Below are 11,018 nucleotides of genomic sequence, written 5' to 3' on the forward strand. Positions count from 1 at the left end.
AAGGAAATTTCAAATAGCCACGATTATTATGTTAAAGGCTCCAGTGGAAAAGATGGACCACATACATCAGCAGATGAGAAATTTCAGTAGATTGTTGGAAACTGAAAGTCAAATGGGTAGGCTAAATTAAAAAAAAAAATACACATGGTAACAGAGCTACAGAATGCCTTTAATGGCTCACCAGTAGATTCCACAGATCTGAGGGGAAATTGAAGGAGGGTCAATAGAATCTACCTGACCTGAAACAGCAAGAAAAAAAAGATTGAAAAAAAAATCACTGAAGAGTTATTGATTAATGTCAAGTGGTCTAATATATTTGTAATTGAAATCCCAAACAGCAAAGAAAGAGAGAAAAGAGCAGAAAAAAATATTTGAAGAGATAATGGCTGAGTACTTTCCCAAAATAATGAAATAAAGCCACAGCTCCAAAATCAGAGAACCCTAAGCATTTTATATTTGCGGGGGGGGGGGGGAAACCATATTAACCTGCTATACAAAATGCTGAAAACAAATAAAAGAGAGAATACTGAAGGCAGTCAAAGAACAAAATACATATTATATATGGCTGAAAAAGATAAAAGTTACATCAGACTTCTCACCAGAAATTACGTATGTCACAAGGGAATGACACTTCCAAGTGATGAGAGACCAAAAATCATAATAATTTTAAAAACCCAAAAAACTGTTAACCCTGATTTCCCTACCAAACAAAAAAATATTTTTCAGAAATGAAGAAGATAGAAATCTATGTCCAAACAAAATCTAGCGGACTTGCACCACAGGAAATGTGAGAAGGAATTCAGGACGAAGGAACAGGAAGCCAGAGAGATAGGAAGGACTAAATATCCACAGAAATGGTTACAATGCAGGCACACAGAAGGCGTATTGTCTCCAATTTTAATCACTCTCGACAGGCTCGACTGCATAAAGCAGAAGTAGTGATGTGCTGTACAGTAGACACAAGAGCAAATACCACAAGGAGAGCCCAAAACAGAGAGGGCTAGTCTATTGCTGCAAGCTGCTCACCCCACACAAGCAGCCGCGGAATATGCCATTTGAAAGGAGACCCAGGCTAACTGCAGGTGTGTCTAGAAAACCCTTGGGAAACTAGTCCAGATCGTTTTAAAAGACATGAAAAAAAATAAGACATGAAAAACAATTTTATCTTCACAATAGTGTAGTGAAGATAAAATTAAACCATGTAAAATGCTCATAAATTTCAAAGACAAGAAGATAAAGGAAAGGAACACCTAAAAACAATTTAAGAAGACAGTGGATTTTAATAGAAATACGTCAGTGATGACATTATATGCAGATTACTTGAATGCACCAATGATAGAGTTTGTCAACTTTTAGTAATAAAAAGTCACACCCGGTTGCAATGCTGGACCGAGTCCCAGCTCTTAACAAGGGAATTCTAATCTCACATAAAGCACACCTACCGGGAGTGGGGTTCGAACCCACGCGGGCACATGCCCATTGGATCTTAAGTCCAACGCCTTAACCACTCGGCCATCCCGGTGGCACATGTAAACGTTCTTGTCAAAATTACTAAATTAGAATTCATAGAATTCCTAGTCCCTAGAAGGTTTTGAATATACCTGGGAAATCTGTGACCAGGCTTTATTTAATGTATGGGGAGGAAACAAGTCCTTATAATGCTTCTTGCGGGGGGGGGGGGGGGGACTAGCAGAAATGTTTGTTTTCAGCAATTATTCTAATCACTAATTTGTACCACACATTATAATGGGTGTTAGGGAAAGACCGAAACATCCCTGATCTCACAGACTTGCAGTAAAATGAGAAATATTATGACAGAAAAAGCACATGATGTTACCGGAATACTCACGTTGTCAGATTCAACTCACTTTGCCACCACTTATGCTCAAGAGAAGACCCTTCTTTTAATGGATTTGGAAAGAAAACCACAAAGGAAAGGGAGTGGAGTAAGAGGTGGAGAAAATGCAGCCGCATGAACTATGTCTCATAACTCTACAAAGGTGGTGTCTACACTGCTCATTACTCATCAGACAACACTGGTTTGCCTGCTGAATCTAAGCCCCCATTCCAAACCCGTGACTCTGACTGTCCAGGTGAGGGTTTCGAGTCTGGAACCAGAGGACAGTTAATACTGAGACAAACTACCCTTACAGTAAGTTTAGAAAACCCTACTGCACCCATACGGAGTTTGGAGTTTAACACGTGATACTGGTTTTGATAAGGAAGTATTGTAACCAAGAGTTCTAACTCTCCACTAATGAAATCTCTTTCCTGAGTACCTACTATGTACTAGGCACTGAGTCAGGTGCACATAATCTACTAAGTCAGTAAAACACTCAAACACTTCAGTCAAGGGACTGGATTTAAGAACTCATTAAAGCAGGTTCCAGATGGGCATTTGGGGGGTTGTATTGAAAGTTTGTGATGGCTTCTAGAATCCCCGACAGGGTCCTTTTTCTCCACATTTCTGCCAACACTTGTTAGTTCTTATCTTTTTCGTAATAACCATTCTGACAGGTGTGAGGTGAGAGCTCACCGTGGTTTTGATTTGCATTTCCCTGATGATGAGGGATGATGAGCATCGTTTCATGTGTCTGTTGGCCACCTGGTTGTCTTCTTTGGAAAAATGTCTCTTCAGATCCTCTGTCCACTTTATTTGTTTTTTTTTTTATATTAGTTGCATGAGTTCTTTATAATTTTTTTGGATATTCACCCCATATCAGATACATGGTCTGCAAATATTTTCTCCCATTCCATAGGTTGCCTTTTTATTTTGTTGATGGTTTCCTTTGCTGTGCAGAAGATTTTAATTTGATGTAGTCCTACTTGTTTACTTTTGCTTTTGTTGCCTCTATTATTGTGATTCTTAACAAAGAGTAGAAATATCTATAGAGTTTATAAAATATATTCAGAGAGTATAAATACCTAAATGTGAGAGGTAAAAATCAATAGAAATGTATGTAGAGAAATGTCTTTGTGACCCAGAGGTCAGAGAGGACTTAAACAAAAATTCTAAAAGCACAAACAGTTGGTATAGTTTACTTCATCCAAATCAAAAGTATGTTCAATGAAGGCCACAGTGGAAAAGTCAATGGACAGGCAGAAGATATCTGAAACATTTAACAAAGACAGCTTCATCCATGTTATGTAGTAAGAAGCCATGAAGATCAGCAAAATCAGGCAGAAAATTCAACATAAAATGGGTAAAGAATAGGAACAGGATGCTCATCAAAGCCAAGATGAAGAAGAATCTGAAAAAATTAACAAAGATTTAAAACATTTAATATCATTAGTAATGTGTGAAAATGCAAACTAAAATGAGATATTACTCTACCTACGTTGAGTTTGAAGAATTAGAAGCCTGGATGTGTCCATTATTGCAGGTCTGAGGATATCTGAATCCACGTGTCCTGCTGATGGAAGTTTATGCTGATGCAGTCACTGTGGAGAGCAGTCTAATAATTTTAATTCAAGATCAATCAAATCCAATGATCCAGATGTTCTGCTCCTAGGTATATATGATTCTCACTCCTCATCGCCCCCCAAAATCTCAGAAAGGCACAGATCGAGTCATAAGTGGATGTTAATTGCAGCATTATTTTTGGTCCTTCAGAATCAGACTCAGCCTTGACACCATCATTGGTAATAGGAATAGATGATGAGTAGACAGGTAAGTGTGGTAAAAGCATAATCATGAATGTTATGAAACTATAAGGTGTAATAGACTAGATGTTCATGTAACAACACTTGTGAACCTTAAAAAGAAAGGTGTTTTTTTTTTTAAAAGATACCTAATAAACTTTTGTCCTTCATTACAGTAATCATTCTGCTCCCTGGTTCTCAAAATCTTACTGTTGCTCTCCACTTTTCTTCTTTTTGTCCTTGTGCATTTATGCCTTCAAACACCCCTAATGTCCTTTCTAGCACAGTTTGGGATAGAGAGAAAGCAAATGCTGTGCTTAATTTTCCATATTATACTCAGGTCCGTCTCTGACTATGATTTTTCATCACTATGGAACCCAAAGGGTTCCTGGAACAGTGGGTGGTGATAGGGAGCCACTATTTATATTGGGATCAAAATACTAAGGAGACCAGAGAAGAATTTTTTATGTCAGATCTCCCCATTTCTCATTTCACCACTGACCATTTCAATCTAATGGGGTTAAGCTAAAGGAATAAATGTCTTGTAGGACATAATCAGAACTTCATTTGCAAGCTGCTTGCTACTTCCGATGACTCGTCCTAAATTCTAACACATGCTGACTTGGCTACCACTATCCTTCCTCCAGGACTCCTCGCTGGTGAGTAGCCCATGAATTAGGTGTTTTTTTTTCTGCTGTGCTTTTTAAACTTTCCCAAACCCATTCCGGCGATTTGTTTCTTGCTGTACATCTTTGCATGAGCACTGCCTATCTTTCATTTTCAAACCTCAAGAAAGTGTCTTAGGAGTGTTAAAAGCAGGTGTCTGAATGAATCTCACCACGACCAAGTTCCCGACAGGCTGCCGGCATGAGAAAGAAACACTGGAGTGGGTGTCCTGTCTGATGAGATTTCAATTCTCCAGATTCTTCAGCTTCAAAAAGAAAGGAGCCTGTGGGCCGTTTGTCCCCTTGGCAGGGAGAAGAACGTTTGGTACCCTGCCTCCCCCAGGCAGTCAAAAGAAAGTGAGCCCAACCTGTCCGGGGAAGACGGCTTGTCCCTGCTGCCCAGCCCTTCACCAAGGCTAGCGTTGGGGTGCTGGCCACGCTCACTCCACCTGTGGTTCCCCATCGCGTGCTCCAGCGACAAGTCCTGGGCTCACCAGTTGGCTCTGGTTCCTACAGGACAATCTTCATCGAGAGATGAAGGACAGGGCGTCTTACAAGGTCCGAGGCACGAGCCGAGGACAGATGAAGACATTTCCCGGGCGTCTGCTGCAGTCCCCCGCCCCCTCGTGTCTGCAAAGTAACGGGGTTCTGAGGGGGGGCGCTGGCCTGGCTGTGAAATTGTCCGGCTCCGATACTGTGGATTCTGAGAATCAGGAAGTGTGGAGGGGAAAACTGTGCCTCAGCCAAGAATACGGCCTCAAGGAAAGGAAAAATTGAAGGTTAATTTTAACTAATTCGAGAGTGAAGAAAGCCACCAGCACTTGGGTTTCCGTAGTGTAGTGGTTATCACGTTCGCCTAACACGCGAAAGGTCCCCGGTTCGAAACCGGGCGGAAACAAAGTGCCCCTCTTTTCCCATAAATTCTAAATTCTGTTCCAGAAATTTTCTACCTAAATTTGCCTACTTTTCTACCAAGTCTCAAAATGCTCATGGCTCCCTTTGCAGCCCCAAACTTTAAGTTACAGGAATCACCTTTTATAACAAGAGCAGAGCTGAGACTTGCTTCCTCTCCCCATCGGATCGTGTTGCATCCTCTGGCGGGGGTCAGAGAGGATTCTGCGCTGGGCCGCGGGGCTGTTCAGAGCGAAGCGAGGTCCGCATCCGCTTGGGGCAGAAGGGACAGGGAACAGCCCCAAGACGGGAGTGTGGCTGGTGCGTGCAGGCTGGGCCCAGAAGCCGACTGCAGCTGAGGTGCCCGGCGGGGAGTAGTTCCGGGAGGAGGCCCACAGGTCGAGTCCAGCCTTGTTAGGCCACTGTCGAAGGACGTCGGCCTTCACGCTGATAAAACAGGAGGACGCTGGATTTCAAGCCGTGAAGTGACTCCACAGGCCTTAACTTTTTTAGAAGGACCCTCTGCCGGCTCTGTGGAGAATGTGTTGTGTGGAGAGAAGTTTGGAAGCAAGGAGATCTGTGAAGTCCCTTCCATCGAGCTGCATGTCAGAGAGAACCGTGGCTTGGACAGGGGAAAAGTAGCTACAGTCTAGCTATACTTTAAAGAGAGAGCAAAAGAAATGCCTAAGAAAATGGATGTGAAGAGTGAAAAAAGTGGAACCAGTGATGGATTTGAGGGTTTTCCTCAGGAAGGATGGAGTTGCCATCGACTGAAATGGGGAAGACTGGATGGAACAGCATTATTGGGGCGAGTGGGAGTTCTGTTTTAGACACAGGCTAACGTGTGGATGCCTGTCAACACTCAGGGTGATGCTAAGAAATCAGTTGAACATACAAGCCCAGAGTTCAGTGGAGCGGGTTAGATGACAGATCCAAGTTTCTGAGTTGTTGTCATTATTCAACCATAGAACAGATGAAATCACCAAGAAATGAGTGTTTATAAAGAAGAGGTCCAAGGACCAAACCCTGAGACATCCCATTATAGAAAAGGGTGCGTGAGAAGAGGGGAAACAAAGGGTATTAAGAAGCAGCCAGGGAGGTAGAAATGCAACCAGGACAGCAGTGTCTTGAAAGTCAAAGAAAATATTTTAAGAAGGATGAGGTGCCTATGGCCCCTGAGAAGTCAAGGACTTAGAAGTGGTGATTAATTTTAGACATTTAGAGGTCATTGGTGATCTTGACAAGAAGTTTCCATGAAGTGGTGGTGCCAAAAACCCCGGATGTAGCGGTTTTGAAGACTGGGAGGAGAGAAACTGCAGACCGTATGTCTGTATAGTTCTGTACAGATTTTATAAAAAGCCATCTGACAAATAGGTCAGTAGCCAGAGGAAAATCTTGGGGCCAAGAGAAGCCTTTTTAAGACAGGAGTCGAATAGCATATTTGAACATTTGTGAGAATAATCCAGTAGTCAGGAGATTGCTCTAGTCAATGCAGATAAAACTCTCTGTAAGTCATTAGTAATTCACTGACAGGAGTGAAAATTCCTTTCCTGAGGAGACTGAAGAATTTTCCAAAATTCTATGATTGCAACATGTCACAAATAGATATTGGCTCCATGTTTCTCTTCTCTGTTATGTTCCCTTTTCAGGACAAAGATACGTGAAGACTGGTTCTGGAACTATGCTAAAATTCAAAATAGTTGAAGGAATCCTGAGATGTCCACTATGGTACCAGACTTGGAAACCCCCCAGCTTGTCATGTCTTCAGTCTCATTTAATAGACACTGCTCCATCATCAGCCTGCATTCACAGAAGTGCTGTATGCTCTTTGAGCCGTATTTTCTAATACGTAATGTGGACACCCAACTTCCAGCCACATATGATTGGGCCAAGTTCTCAAAGGCAGCCCAACCCATGGGCTGGCAAGTGACCTAGGAAGAGACCTACAACCTGATCCTCACTAAAAATCTCTGCCCCAAAAGTGACTCAACTATTTAGATGGAGGGGGTCACATGGATTTTTTTTAGGAGGGAATTTAACAATGTTAATCTATTTAGCTCACTAGTCTGTGGTTAACTAATATAGGTTAGGATTGACCAGACTGTTTTTGTCCCAGCTGGGTTGACTCACATGTCTGGTGAACAATAGACAATCAGCCAATCTCCATACATTTCATATCCTCCAGCATGCCCAACCCAGGCAAGTTCTCAAGACAATAGTTCAGGGCAAAAGCAACCAGGAAAAACAAATCCCTTCTGGAACTAATAAGCAGTTATAGCAAGGTTGTAGGATACAAGGTTAATACACAAAAGTCAATCACTTTCCTACTTATCAACAATGAAAAATTGGAATTTGAAATTAAAAACACAATGTGAGGGGTGCCTGGGTAGCTCAGTTGGTTAGGTGGCTGCTTTCAAATCGGATCATGATCTCTGATCTCAGGGTCCTGGGATCAAGCTCCACATCGGGCTCCCTGCTCGGGGTGAGAGGGGAGCCTCTTTTCCTTCTCTCTCTGCCGCTCCCCCTGCTTGTGCTCTCTCTGTCAGGTAAATAAATAAAATCTTTAAAATTTAAAAAAAAATAAAAACATAATGTGATTTACATTAGCACCCCCAAGACGAAATCCCTAGGTACAAATCTAACAAAATTTGTATAAAATCTATTATGTGAAGAAAACTACAAAACTTTGATGAAAGAAATCAAAGAAGCACTAAATAGAGAGATAGTCCATGTTCATGGATAGACTCAACATTGACAATATGTCAGTTCTTCCCAACTTGATCTATTGATTCAACACAATCCCAAGCAAAATCTAAGCAAATTGTTTTGTGAATATTAGCAAGTTGATTCTAAAGTTTATATGGAGAAGCAAAAGACCCAGAATTGTCACCACAATATTAGAAGAGAAGAATAATTTGGAGGACTGACAGTACCTGACTTCAAGACTATGGTATATCCACACAATGGAATATTATATAGCACTAAAAAGAAATGAGCTACCAAGCCATGGAGAAATATGGAGGAAACATAAATGGATATTGCTAAGTGAAAAGTCAATCTGAAAAGGCTGTATACTGTATGACTCAACTATATGACATTTGGAAAAGACAAATGTAAAAAGATCAGAGGTTGTCAGGGATTAGGAGGGATAGAGGGATGAACAGGCAGAGTGTAGAGGATTTTTAGGGCAATGAAACTATTCTGTGTGATACTATAACGGTAGACATATATCAGATATTTGGCAAAACCTATAGAATGTACAAGAGTGAACCCAGATGCAAACTATGGACTTTGGGTGATAATGACATGTCAGTGTGGGTTCATCAGTTGTAACAAATGTACCATTCTGATTCAGGATATTGACAGTGGGGGAGGTTGTGTGTGTGGTGCCGTAGGGGGTATATGAGAACTTCCCACGCAATTTTGCTATGGACCTAAAACTGCTATAAAAAAATAAAGACTACTTAAAAAACAAAAAACTAAACAGCAACCAAAACAAGCAAGCAGAAAGAGCAAAGGGCATATTCAAGAATCTTCTTTGTCAACTTTGCTAATATCCCATCAGCCTCCATAAGTCACTGTGCGCAGCCAAGAGAGAGTGGGAAGGCACTACAAGGTCACATGAAAAACAACATGAATGAAAGGAAGGGGGAAGAATTGGGGTTATTCATGTAATAAGCCCCCTATAGCAGTTAATTATTTCTAGTTCATTTGATGTAAAAAGATCAAAATAAAAATCACCTTTTTTATTACCCGGTTATGTGCTCCATATATTCCAGCTTCTTACCCTAACTCCACCATCACCCACACCATGATCACGACCCATCCCCGCCAGTTACACCATTCCTAAGCCTCACCCATCCCTCAACATGTCCTTAACTCCATCTCTGCTGCTCATCTCATCACTGAACTACAAGTTAAAGGTGTCTAAGATGGATTGAGAGGCTCATAGATAAAATCGGTTGTATTATATATTACTTGAATATTAAAATAAATAAATAGATAGGAAAGGGAGGGAAGAGGGAAGGAGGGAGGGAGGAAGGAAGGAAGAGATTTTGCCTTTAGGTCAAAGTAAAATGCTGAGAAAATAAACTAATCACAAACTTAGAAAAAGACTGAGTATTCTGTAGCCATATCAACAGCCACCAGAACCGATTTGAAACCAATTCAGTCTATCAGTGATAATTGTTTTCAAGGCAAGGAATCACTGTCAACCCTGCCTTCTGAAGATCAGCCAGTCAGAGATACATTCATGTCAAGAAACAGGCCCTTGAGTGCCAACCAAAAACAGCAGTCTCTCCCCAAAATCACACTTCCACAGTGTGGAAGATCAACCCACTCAGCCCCCCAAAGTTCTCACTTCCCTGAGCCCCCTGCCCCAAAAAACATCATCCCTTGGCTCTCTCAAAGGACCAGTTCCTGTCCAGCCTAGCTCTCTCCCTAAGTGAGCTTTGGCTCCATATTTCAAGTATTGGGTGATGATTTCATCATCCTTTAAAAATGCCCCTTTATTCAAATCTGAAACATCTGCCCTTCATTTTTTGCTGGGATTATATTTTTTTATTCACGTCTCATTTCCGATATTCTTGCGTATCCTACACAATAATGTGGCCTTTCCAACCATATTGCCTTGTCACAAATAGAGACTCGGGCAGGCGTTAGTCCTTTATACAGGTGTATTGTATTAATCAGATGCAGCAAGGAAAATGCCGGCATTTGAAAACACACTGACGGAAAGGCTTCATACACTCACTCCACAAATATTTACTGAATGCCTATCTTAGGTTCAAAACCGTTATTGGCCTTAGAGATCCAGAAAAAAACAAAAACAAAAACAAAAAAACAACTGTCTTTGTAGAAAGAAATTCTGGTGGGAGCAAACCAATAACTTTTTAAAAAAGAAAAGGAAAGGAAGGTACACGTTGTGTCCGATTTGAGTTTTTTAACAATAAGAAATACCAACTTCAATGGTGTTGAGAGGCAGCGGGAAGACGAGGAGCCGATCAGGTACGTGAAGCACCGAAGGGCCATGAGGAGACTCGGGGGCTGGACTCTGGGAACCCGACAAGGATGCGTGGCGCCCTGGGGGGGGGGGGGCAGTGGCCACCAGACTCCCATGTCACCTCCAGTCCCACCCCTACTCTGGTACCTCGTTTTCTTTACTCAGATTTCTATCTGAAGGCGTTAAGCCACTTTTTCTCAAGTTGTTGCTTCTTTTTCTCTCTTTCCCTCCACCCCTGCCTCGGAGAGCGGGGGACAGAGAAGGCAGGTGTCACTGTTGAGGACTAAGAAATTAAGTCCACGTCGAATCTCAGTTGTACATTGGAGAGGCTATTTCCAATGCCTGAGGTGACTGCAGCAAACTTAATTTTTTTAAACACAAGAACGAATGCCTTTCTTGGACCGTCTGTGGATCAAACCCACAACCGTCAGTGTTGTTAACGTTACCTTCTACCCACCTGAGCTAAGAGCCACCTGGCCAGACCCTCTTTTTACTTAAAAAAGTAAAAAGTTGGGGCGCCTGGGTGGCTCAGTCGGCTGAGTGTCTGATTTGGCTCAGGTCATGATCCCAGAGTCCTGGGATGGAGCCCCGCATCGCGCCCCACATCCAGCCCCACATCGGGCTCCATGGGGAGTCTGCTTCTCCCTCTCCCTCTGCCCCCGCTCATGCTCTCTCTCTCTCTCTCTCTCACTCGCTCACTCTCTCTCTCAAATAAATAAATAAAATCTTAAAAAAATAAAAAAGTAAAAAGCAAAAAGTTTGTTGGCCTTCTTGTGTTTCTTTAAAACTAAGGGAAATCCTTCTCCTCTCCAAAGGAG

The 11,018-nt window shown here is 42.0% G+C and overlaps 2 non-coding genes across 2 annotated transcripts; one reads left to right on the forward strand and one right to left on the reverse strand.

Annotated features, from left to right (window-relative positions):
- Nucleotides 1-1,439: 1,439 nt before the first annotated feature.
- Nucleotides 1,440-1,522, reverse strand: TRNAL-UAA (transfer RNA leucine (anticodon UAA)). Its single transcript has one exon. It is a non-coding gene; the product is annotated as a tRNA-Leu (tRNA).
- A 3,610-nt stretch (nt 1,523-5,132) lies between these two features.
- Nucleotides 5,133-5,205, forward strand: TRNAV-AAC (transfer RNA valine (anticodon AAC)). The gene has a single exon. It is a non-coding gene; the product is annotated as a tRNA-Val (tRNA).
- Nucleotides 5,206-11,018: the final 5,813 nt, after the last annotated feature.

Source organism: Callorhinus ursinus, unplaced genomic scaffold (assembly GCF_003265705.2).
Source record: "Callorhinus ursinus isolate GAN/ISIS: 27379988/994484 unplaced genomic scaffold, GSC_fseal_2.0 scaffold129, whole genome shotgun sequence".
Taxonomy (NCBI): Eukaryota; Metazoa; Chordata; class Mammalia; order Carnivora; family Otariidae; genus Callorhinus; species Callorhinus ursinus.